This window comes from Macrosteles quadrilineatus, unplaced genomic scaffold (genome assembly GCF_028750875.1).
Source record: "Macrosteles quadrilineatus isolate MER2022 unplaced genomic scaffold, UCM_ALF_1.0 Scaffold_3__2_contigs__length_128488019, whole genome shotgun sequence".
Lineage (NCBI taxonomy): Eukaryota > Metazoa > Arthropoda > Insecta > Hemiptera > Cicadellidae > Macrosteles > Macrosteles quadrilineatus.
Genome location: NW_026542596.1, coordinates 4,140,649 through 4,152,104, shown reverse-complemented (window position 1 = coordinate 4,152,104; position 11,456 = coordinate 4,140,649).

The following is an 11,456-nucleotide window of genomic DNA, read 5'->3' as shown; positions in this document are numbered from 1 at the left end:
CAAGTCTGGTTAGTTTGGTTAGGTTATGATAGTTTAATTTTATAATAAAAAAAATTATAAAATAGGATTTGAGGCATTTATAATTTCATTTTATGAACAGAACTATTTTTTCGATTAATAAACCTTCATTAGATTTTTCCATTGCCAGCACGTTTGGTTGGTTTGGTTAGGTCATGACGGTTTAATTTCATAATAAAAAAATACAAAATTGAATTTGAGGCACTTATAATATTATTCTATTTACAATAGTTATTTGTGTAACTAGTGGTGAAAGTGGCACTTTGCTGCACACGAGAGCAATATTTACGAATGATCTCGAGTGCAGCAAAGGCCTTTTTCACTCGTGTTACACATTATATTTTTCCTACAGTCACTATAAAGTATATAAATAATTAGTCTTTCAAACACTATACAACACGTCTTTAGGTTCAGCTGGCAACACAAATAGGTGCCCTAGAGAAAGTAGTACACGCGGTCCGTATCACTCCGCTATTTTTCCTCGGCAAGAAATGTGCTCCGAGTTTTAAGAATATAATATAGTTCCGTATGTTTTTGTAATTTGAAGTGGTTTCCGTGCCTAAAAAAAACGCTTTAAATGTATTTTTTGTTTATTAAGATCGTAGGAATGTTTAAAAACGTTTAAAATAAAAGTCCAGAAAGTTCAGAAATACCGAAACTATAAACACGAAATGACAGGTTAAATCGTAGTTATAATAGTCAATCAGCTGCTCATAGTATTATTATCTTTAAGTGTTGCCAACCTATTTCCAAGCGTACATGGATTACGTGCATAATAGAACCACGCTGTTTTGTGTTGTTTCGTTGGAATCCTGATGTGCGGCAAAGTATAAACCGTACGGCAAAGTATAAACCGTACGGCAAAGTATAAATATGCAGCAATTAGCAGCTTTCTGTACTATAAACAGTACAAGGAAGTCAACTTTGTCGGGTGACTGTAGGAAAAATAATTTTTCAATATTACCATAGACTAACCATATTACTAAACCTTCGTTATAGTCAATCAGAAGCCTTTAAATGACACTGTTGGCAAAATTAATCCTGAAAAACGAATTGTGCAAGACACCTACCCTAGTGTGGCCTAGTAGGCTACGGTATTTACTCAGGGGAGGTATAGAAGAGGCTACGATGACAGCTGAGGGCTTCTTATTAGCTGAGGGAACGCCATTGCCGTAACAAAACGTTGTATAGCAATCGGCCTCGGTGGTCTAATGGTTAGCGTACCGGGCTGGTATTCTGTAGGTCCCGGGTTCGAATCCCGTTGGTAGCATTAACTTTTTGTCCAAGATTTTTTTATTATCAGCAAGTTTGGTTGGTTTGGTTTGGTTATTACAGTTTAATTTTATTATCAAGTCATTATAAAATTTTAATTTAGCAATTTCTAGTTTTATTTAATAAACAGAATTATTTTTCCGATTACTATGACATGACCAAGTAATGTCATTCCTGCTAAATGACATGACCAATGCATATAATTGTTATTTTTGGTTAAATAAATGAGTTATTGAGTTATTGAGTTACTAAACTTTTGTTATATTATTTCTTTATCAGCAAGTTTGGTTGGTTCGGTTAGGTTATGATAGTTTAATTTTATAATTTAAAATAGTAAAATTGAATTTGAGGCATTTATAATTTTATTTTATGAACAGAACTATTTTTGTGATTAGTAAACCTTTATTACCAAAGTGCTCTCTACTACAGCGCTGTTCACGGAGGAATTTTGAACTAAATGCCTCATTTGTACCTCCCCTAAGTCAGACCCGTAGGCAACCCACACACGCGACAGAGAGGAAAAGAAGTAAAACTTTATAATCTCTAAAAGTCAAGTACACGACAGTGCAAGTAACAGCGAGGTGCAAGTTATTTAGTGCAAACGAGGAATTAAATATTACTGATAACTACTATTATTTATTCTTAAATTAAATTCATTTGATCGTTAAACCGAAAATTCGCTCGGTATCATTGTTTGTGTATTAGCTTCTTGAACTGGGAATTCTGTGTTTTTGCAAAAAAGCAACGAAATTTTATTATTATAAAATTTCGTTTTCTCTACATACTTAGCCCTGCGACCATAATGAGTGGATTGTCATCAGGTAAGCCCGCCTACATAATTTATGTTTGTTGCAAGGCTTTCTTCACTGCCTAGTTCAGTTGGAAGCAAACCATAACCGAAAACAACTTGCCTATCGTATTTTTTGTTTTATGGATGCATAATTTATCTGCTCTTTTCACAACGACAACATGAATAAACCCAATGTCCTAGGCATAGGCCTATGTTTACTTAGGCTACCTTGTAGTCAGTTAGTTGTCAAAGTTAGTTGATTGAATAATGTTGCTATCAGCAATTCAGGCCTAGGGTGGAAAGGTCATCAGCTAACCTTACATTCTCTTTGTTGTCTCACCCTATCAGAATGCACAAAACACCTGTTCGAAGCAACTTGCAGCACAAGTTATGTTATGCCTACCATAGACATGATGGTACTATTCTGCAGAGAAGCTGTTAATTTCCGTTAGTCATGTATGTTAGGTCCTATGCAATCGGCATCGTCAATACAATGACCGGGTACAGTTTCTTAACTGGGCTAAGTTATGCTAATATCGATTGAAACTATCGATTCGATTAGTAAACCTTCATGCGATTTTTTCACCATCAGCAAGTTTGGTTGGTTAGGTTAGGTTATGATAGTTTACGGTAATTTTATAATAAGTTCTAGATATATTTTAAAATATTGATTATAAAATCAATATTTTCAATTTGATAATTTCAATTGATATTAGCATAGCCCAGTTAAGAAACTGTACCCCAATAAACAATACGGTATAGGGTACAGTTTCACTTAAATAAAAAAACACACATTAAACAAAAGTAAGTTAAGCCATTAACTTATATTCACAAAAACTACAGGCTCAAACAAAGCAATCAAAACATGTAGGCTACACAACTGCCGGCAAACAATGCAATCAGTTACTCATATTGAAAAACTGGTTAGATTTCCGTATCTGTTGTCAAAAACAACCTCATGAAAATTTAAATTCGATAGGCCTATATCGATTGTTTCATTTCATTTGATATAGGTATCGTTTGGTTGGTTAGGTTAGGTGGTACTTTCCTGTTAAGGGGAACATTTATTATCATCGATGATTTCTATTTATTTGATATACAAGTTAACTTATCGATATTTTTGTTTTCCTTTACGATCAATACTCCATCTGTTTAAATATCTTTAAATGCATTTGACTTAAATTACAGACAGCAAGACAGACGTATAGCAAATATGTCTAAGTTATACTTGGTTCAATAACCGAGTTATTGAGTTTAACCTCGAGCGGGTGCTTGCGGAGTTTTCCTCCGCACTTGTAGTTTTTGTTAATATAAATATGCATAATGGGTGTCGGCAGTCGTGTCCGGCTCTACACTTTACGCACCTCATCCTGGGAATGCCCCTAAGCTATTTTTACCCCCGAATTCCTCATAATTTTGTTATCAGTTGCAATTCAGTGACGTGGTGTCAGTTTGCGGAGGTTTACTCCGTGTGCGCCCTATCGCGTAAGTCCTTAGCGCAGAGTTTATTTTCTCATGCGTTATTGTCAAACTGTGTACGTATATTTTATACATACGAAGTTATAAACATGTTTAAATGTATTATTTAATTTATAATTATCACCAAATATATTTTGTTTGCATGTAGGCCTATATGTATAATTGCATTATTGCGGAACAAAACTCCGCATGCGCCCTCTCTCGTAACACCCACAGTGATACCTTTATACTAGAAAATTGCTCAATTTATGTTTGCTTTATAAATATTACTATTCATTAATTTAAACAAATAGGCTACTTAAATGTTATTAACAAAGAAATTAGGTTTCTGATTAGTTTATTCAACATTTACATATAATATTTCGTTATAACAACAAATAAAATGGGTAAAATTTATGCTATTTAGTAATGCGGAACAAAACTCCGCATGCGCCCGCTCCCGTTATACTGGTGAAGCGCCTCCTCGAGGGTTAATAGCTTGTGTTAGAGAATAGGATTAAGAACTAGGTAATCTTGTTTAAAGGCAAAAATAATAGCCCCACCATATAATATTGGATTAAGAAATGAAACTCGATTCTAAACTAACCTAACATAACTAACCAAACTTGCAGTAGGCTAAGTTACCGTTTCAAAATTCCGTTTGATAATAGAAAAGGCATAGCCTATGGGGAATAAGCTATCAAACGGAATTTCGAAATGTTACAGCATGTTTGGTTAGTTAAATGTTAGTTTAGGACAGTTTGATTTCAATATAAGTTAGGCTAAGTTAGGTACCTACCTAATTTTTTTATTGTTTGCTGATGAACAATATTTATTTGTCGTAGTTGTCAACTGATATATCGATTGATAATTTCATTCGGTTGTTTTTGACAACAGATACGGAAGTCTACCTACCCAAAAATGATTAATTAACAAATGATTAATGATTAATTAAGGACAAAACTTTTAAGTTAGGGCCTAAGCTAAGTTAACTTACTTAACTAACTGTCTCTTTTGCAATGTCAAAGAATAAAGAGGAAAAGCCAATGAAAGTGCCCGGTGGTTGTTTATGAATTTTTCATTGGTTTGGTTCCAATCCAATCTGCACATCTATATACAGGGTGATTGATATAAGTGTGCCAGCCGTTTTATTCAAAAACCATAAGAGATATCAAAAAAAGTTAAATGGTAAGTGCCTTGGACTTTTTATTTAAAAAATTGTAGTAAAGTCGAAAAAATTATTTTAGCCGCCATTTTTCCAATATGGCAGCCAACTTTGATTTTTCTTATGGAACACCCTGTATTTTATGATGTATTCTGGTAAAAAATGTAATTATAAGACGATTTTATTCTTGTGAATTTTTTCCTAAACCTAACCGTTTCAAAGATAATAATGGTTTAAGTTGTGAAATTTTGAATGGTTTTCGAATAAAACAGCTGGCATGCTTGCTTAGGCCTTTATCGAAACTCTTTCTCATGCAGAAATTTCAAAACTTTAACCATTATTATCTTTGAAACGGCTACGTTTATGAAAAAAATCACAAGAATAAAATCGTCTTAAAATTACATTTTCTACCGGAATACATCATAAAATACAGGGGGGGGGGGGTTTTTTAGTTCCATATGAAAAATCAAAGTTGGTGGCCATATTGGAAAAATGGCGGCTAAAATAATTTTTTTGACTTGACTACAATTTTTTAAATAAAAAATCCAAGGCACTTACCATTTAACTTTTTCTGATATCTCTTATAGTTTTCAAATAAAACGGCTGGCACACTTATATCAATCACCCTGTATATAATTCTGTAAGACCAAATTTTTACCAGAAAATTGTGGACGTCTGGTAAGTTGCAGAAAGGTGGGAGGGGTCTTAAATTAAAGGTCTTGACCCCAGGGACTCGGGAAAAATAACAGAATTCCCATAAAGTTACCAGAAAACAAGATATAACGTAAAATATCCACCATAAGAAATGCATGGGGACTGAAAAACGTCTGCATTCTATCAGCTGTTACTTATTTATTTGCAATGTTTACATTTATTCTGAAAGTCAATGTTGGTAAATAATGTTTCAAAATTAATTGTGTTTAATTTTTTTGTTTTTCCGTTTTTATAATGAGTGAAGTAACTAGACAGGGTAGGGGAAGACCTGCAAGACGTGGAAGAGTGTCCAGGAATTCAACAGACTTAAGAAATGCAAAAGAGAACGTCATGTAGGGCCTAACTGTGAAAGAAATCCAGAAACTGTTTTACAACCTTTCTTTAGAAGAACGCTGGGAAATGAGTTGAGTGTTGTTTCTCACAATCTAGGTCCTCTTAAAGCACTTGCACGCATTGTGGCGCATTTTACTTCGCAGAGGAGGCCACAAATGGAAATTTCAACGCATGATGCCACAATGGGCATACCACAACCACAAGTAAATGACGAACTAAAAGAACTGTTTTTACATGATTCAAACTTCATAAAAAACATTATAAGGCAATACAACAGTGCAATGGTTTTTGGGTTGCTTTCCACTACACAAAAAGAGAGTTCCGGGAAATGGGTCTTACTGTCTTAAAATTCAGGGACAAATTCATAGATATATTTCTGACTTACTACCGCGAAATGGGGAGTTGCCCTCATAATAATTAATAATAATTTTAACCTTTACATTTGGTTCTCAAAATTGAAACTATAACAGAATTCGTAAGATTACAAAACAAATCTTCAATTTTAAACTAGAAAAGACGTGCAATGTTTGGCTGTATGATTTCAGCTCTGATTCACCGTTCTCCGGGCTCAGGCCAAACCGTGTGCACGTTTCCATTTGTTAATATGTTGTGTTATTGATTTAATCATTATTTTACAATTGTATTTCATTGACACATCAGAAGTAACTAATATGCGACTCCAAAACGGAAGGAAAACCAAGATATAAAACAAGAAACACTGTTAATTTTAAGTAACATAAAATTGATAATTAATTTTAAAAACATATTTAGAATTTTTGTCTTTTTATATATGATTTTTCATTGTAGTATAAATTAGGGGCTATGGCCCCTAAAGGCCACTAGTAGGCTATAAGAATAGACCTAATTGTGGTTGAATAGTTTTAAAATGCTTAACTAAGTTAGCTGGAATTTCTTTGAGTTTTCCTTAGCCTAACATATGGTATCTTAACTTAAATGTTTTTGTTCCTAGTCTTATAGGTACTACATGTTTAATTTTTATGGGGAAGGTGTTGTACCATGGACCTATTTTACATTTTTATTTTTTTATTTCTATATGACACTTTAAAACAAAATCAACTAGGAATTGACACTACTGGCATACGTGATACGTAACTTAATTAGATTATTATCTATTTAATAACAAATTTAAAACACAATCAACTACAATTGACACTACTGGCATACGTGATATGTAACTTAAGTAGATTATTATCTATAATAACAAATTTAAAAACAATCAACTACAATTGACACTACTGGCATACGTGATACGTAACTTAAGTAGATTATTATCTATAATAACAAATTTAAAACACAATCAACTACAATTGACACTACTGGCATACGTGATACGTAACTTAAGGCCAAGTCACACCGAGCTCGCTCCCGCGGCGGGAGCGAATTTTGAAAAATCGCTCCCCATGTTATCAAATGTGCCAAATCACACCGCACTACCGCGCGCCCGCGGGCGTGCGGTAGTGTCCGCCACGTCCGCCTGCTGAGCCAGTTTTTGAGACTACCGCAGCGGTAGTTTTGTCTAGCACATGCGCAAAGGGGCATTTCTAATGCCCAACCTATTTAAAGTTTAAAATTAATACAGTTTTAAATTAAATTTAACATGTTTCTTTTGTTTGATGATGTAGTCTATGTTGTTTTGTATTAGGCCTATCTTCGGAATTATGTTTTTCACCAGAAAAAAATCATTTTTGTTTATCATTCAAAACAATTTTTACGGTGAAAATATTAATGTTTCTCATAAACATTTTTATATTGCCGACGTAAACAATTTTTTTTATTGTTTCATCAACTTTTTCGATTTGCAACAACAAAAAACTTTACAATCACTGTAAACTTCACTGTAAACTCTAACTTTCAATAGAAGGCTTAGCAAAAAATAACATTAGTTTGAAAATGGTCATATGTTTTATTAAAAAAGTAAATAGTCTTTGTAGTGTAGCGAAAAATAACGTTCAAAAGCTGAAAGTGGATAATTTATCCACAACCATATTTATAATGCTTCTTACACAAGGTCTAAATTAAATTTAAAAAAATAGTTATTCACTTTTTTAAGTAGCCCTACACTAACAAATTAATAAAGATTCAATTGCTTCTTAAACACTTTACTTAAAACCTGCAAATTCACATGGCATACTAAACAGGTAAGATGAGTTTCTTATGTAAAACGATTGTAATGAACTCATCCACTCCAAAACTCCCGCCGCGGATGCGAACTTTTGGTGTGACATGGCTCGAGGGAAAAAAAACATCCGTGCGCGGTACTCCCGCGGCGGGTGTGACATGGCCTTTAAGTAGATTATTATCTATAATAACAAATTTAAAACACAATCAACTACAATTGACACTACTGGCATACGTTATACGTAACTTAAGTAGATTATTATCTATAACAAATTTAAAACACAATCAACACAATCAAACAGAATCAACTCCATCGTCAGGTGCGTAGTGGAGTCATCTCCGAAACGGCCGTAGTGAAATATTACCCCTGATTGCGTTGACGGTAAGAACCATAGATATTATTATTATATTTTCACGCAATCTGCCACACTCAAGAACAAGAAAATTAAAAGTTGCATATACTTACTTTTACCTTATAAAAACTTGTGACAGTTTTCCTGTCAACAGGACACATACAATTCCAACTTGAACACATCAGGATAGACCTCTGGTAGCAAAAGCATTAACTATGGTACAATTTCTCCCTTTACTTAACAGATAGTGCTAAAATGAGAAGGGAAGAGTGGGGCTATACCGTACACATAAGGGATATTCGTAGTTACATTGCAAATTACGAATTAAAAGTAATGTAAACACAAGCAGGTACTTTCATGTTAAAGGGAACATTAATTATTATCGATTATTTTTTCTCGATATATCGATATTGACAAATTGAAACATATCAGCTGACAACTACGATAATTATTGTTCAGTATCAACAAACAATAATAAAATGAAACTATGTAACTATGTAACATTCCATGTTTAACTTGCCTTTTCTGTTATCAAAAGGAATTTTTAAATAGTACAGCAAGTTTGGTTGGTTATGTTAGGTTAGCTTAAAACAGTTTCATTTCTTAAACCATATAATAGACTATTTTAGCCTAAAAAACAAGATCAGCCGATCTCAACTGATGAAAAGTTTGATCTTTTGGAAAGTTCCTTAGAGAAAATCTTCAAAAATGCAAGTCTGTTGAAGAAATTTGGTATCTCACGCTTCCCTAGGTGGTTTAATGATGACCTAAAAAAATGCATTATTGAAAAGAAAGCTGCGCATGCACGTTTCAAGAGAAGTTTCAATCTTGTCCATTATTATGAATTCTCAAGGCTGAGAGATGTCGCTGTCTCGTGAATGCCACACTCGATATTTATCCAATGTTCAATCAAACATATCTTCTAATCCACGAGCTTTCTGGGGACTAGTTAAGGCTCAAAGAAATACTCCTGACATGCCGTCTAGTCTGCATTTGGATGACGAAGTAGCCAGTGACACAACAAGCATATGTCAGCTGTTTTCCAGTTATTTCAACTCGGTCTACTCTCCATCGTCACGAGTTTCACCTAGCTTTAGCTATCCCGTCTTCAATTCTCTTTGTGTCGCTACATGAAACTTTGTCGGTTGAACTCCTCCGCCATTTCTTAACCGATTTTATCCATTGACGTCTCATTGGAAAGAGCGTGTCGCGTAGATTTGCAAACTGGCCTTACATTTTTGAAATAGTCCCTTGGGCTCTGTCCCAGTGGCTTTGAAAGTTCCCATGTTATCCTTATGAAGAACATAATTGTTTACATTTTGATCAGCTGTATAATTTAATTGCTGTTATTTATTTTTCAATTCAACAAAACACATTGGGTACATTTTACTGATTTTGTTAAAATTAAATATTTCCTACTTTAATTTATATTTGTTTTTAAATAACTACTTTACTTCTTTGCAATTGCTTGATTTCGAGCAACATGTACACTAGTTATATCATTAAAGTGATACAATCAAATTTTATGTAAACGTAAATGGTTAAGGTCATTCACCAAATAAAAATATAGGCATATGGCACATCAAAATGAAGCTTAGAGTGTGTAGATTTGCCGAAAAGTATTGATATGGACGAATTTCCTAAGGACTCTGCCCCACAGGCTGATTTCGAAAGGGCTACGTCTGGCGTGCTTTCAATGTTCATATGATTTGATTGATAGCTGGTCAGTACAATGAACTGGTGTTTGTTTATTTACTCGAAAAAGATTGAGGAGGGTTATGTTTGGTTTTACAGTGAGGTTGTATATGTTTTAAAGTATTGATCAAAGTTTAATTTTTTAATTTACAGTATATAGTAAGCTACATGTGAAGAGGCTTGACTGAAATTGACGAATCATGGTAAAGGTAAAACATGTAATTTATGAAATATCAATATGAAGCAATTGATGCTATTGCTAGACTAAGGTATGGATCTATTAACATCAAAAGTAGGGGTTTGAAAGTAAGTAGGTTTACGCTTTTAAATCAGTTTATATTTTCAAACTAAATCATAGAGTTGCTGTATTTAACACACATCAGCACCACTTTAATAGCTCTCTAAGTCACATTTTCTTCCCGTTGAAAAGCACGGGTATAGCAGAGGTCCAAAAAGCAATAAATGTAATAAGCTCTTCAAAAGCAAAGGGCAATGACGGTATAAATATTTTCATGATTAAATCAATGAGTCCGTACTGTCTTTCAGCAAATACTTATTTGATAAACCAGTCACTAGCTACAGGATACTTCCCAGATGCCTGGAAAGAAAGTATTGTGAGCCCACTGCCCAGAACTAAGCATCATCAGAACACAAAGTCTTAAACATCTAAGACCTATATCAGCACTGCCAAATTTATCAAAGGTTCTTGGGAAAATTGTAGTTAAACAGATTTCAGAATTCGTCGAAAAAGAAAGCATTTTACCAAAACAACAATCAGATTTCAGGAAACACTATAGCACTTGCACTTCGCTTCTAAATTTGTATAACGATCTCTTAGAAACAAAAGAAAATAGTAAATGTAGCTCTTTAATCATGTTGGATTACTCTCAAGCGTTTGATTCATTATCTCATACATTGTTGTTAGCCAAACTGCACTATTTCGGATTTAATGACACAGCAGTAAAATGGGTCGAATCTTACCTCAAAAACAGAACTCAGGTAACAAAAATCATCGGTAAAGTATCATCTCCCCTGTCAAAAGAAAGAGGAATTCCCCAAGGAACATGCTGAGATCCAATATTCTACAATATATACACTACTGACATCACAAAAATTGTAAAAACGTGCAATTTACATTTATATGCTGATGATTGCCAGATACCCCTGTCCTATGGTAAAACATGTTACGCTAAAGCCTTTGATGTCATTAATAATGAGCTGAATGCTATATCTGTCTGGTCAAAGAGCCATGGATTGGAACTGAACAACGATAAATGTTCAGTCCTCCATATTGCACCGCAAGACGTTTTAAACAAAATTAAGACATGGTCAGTAAAATTAAAATAAATGGGACAGCCATCAATATATGCGAGAAACTAAAAACGCTTGGAGTAATTCTTGACGAAGACCTGACGCTAACTGACCATGCAAACCCCATGTGTTAGCGAGCCCTTGGCCGGCTGTAGGGTCTATATAGATTGAAAGGGATTTTACCTGAGAACGTCAAAATAAAACTAGT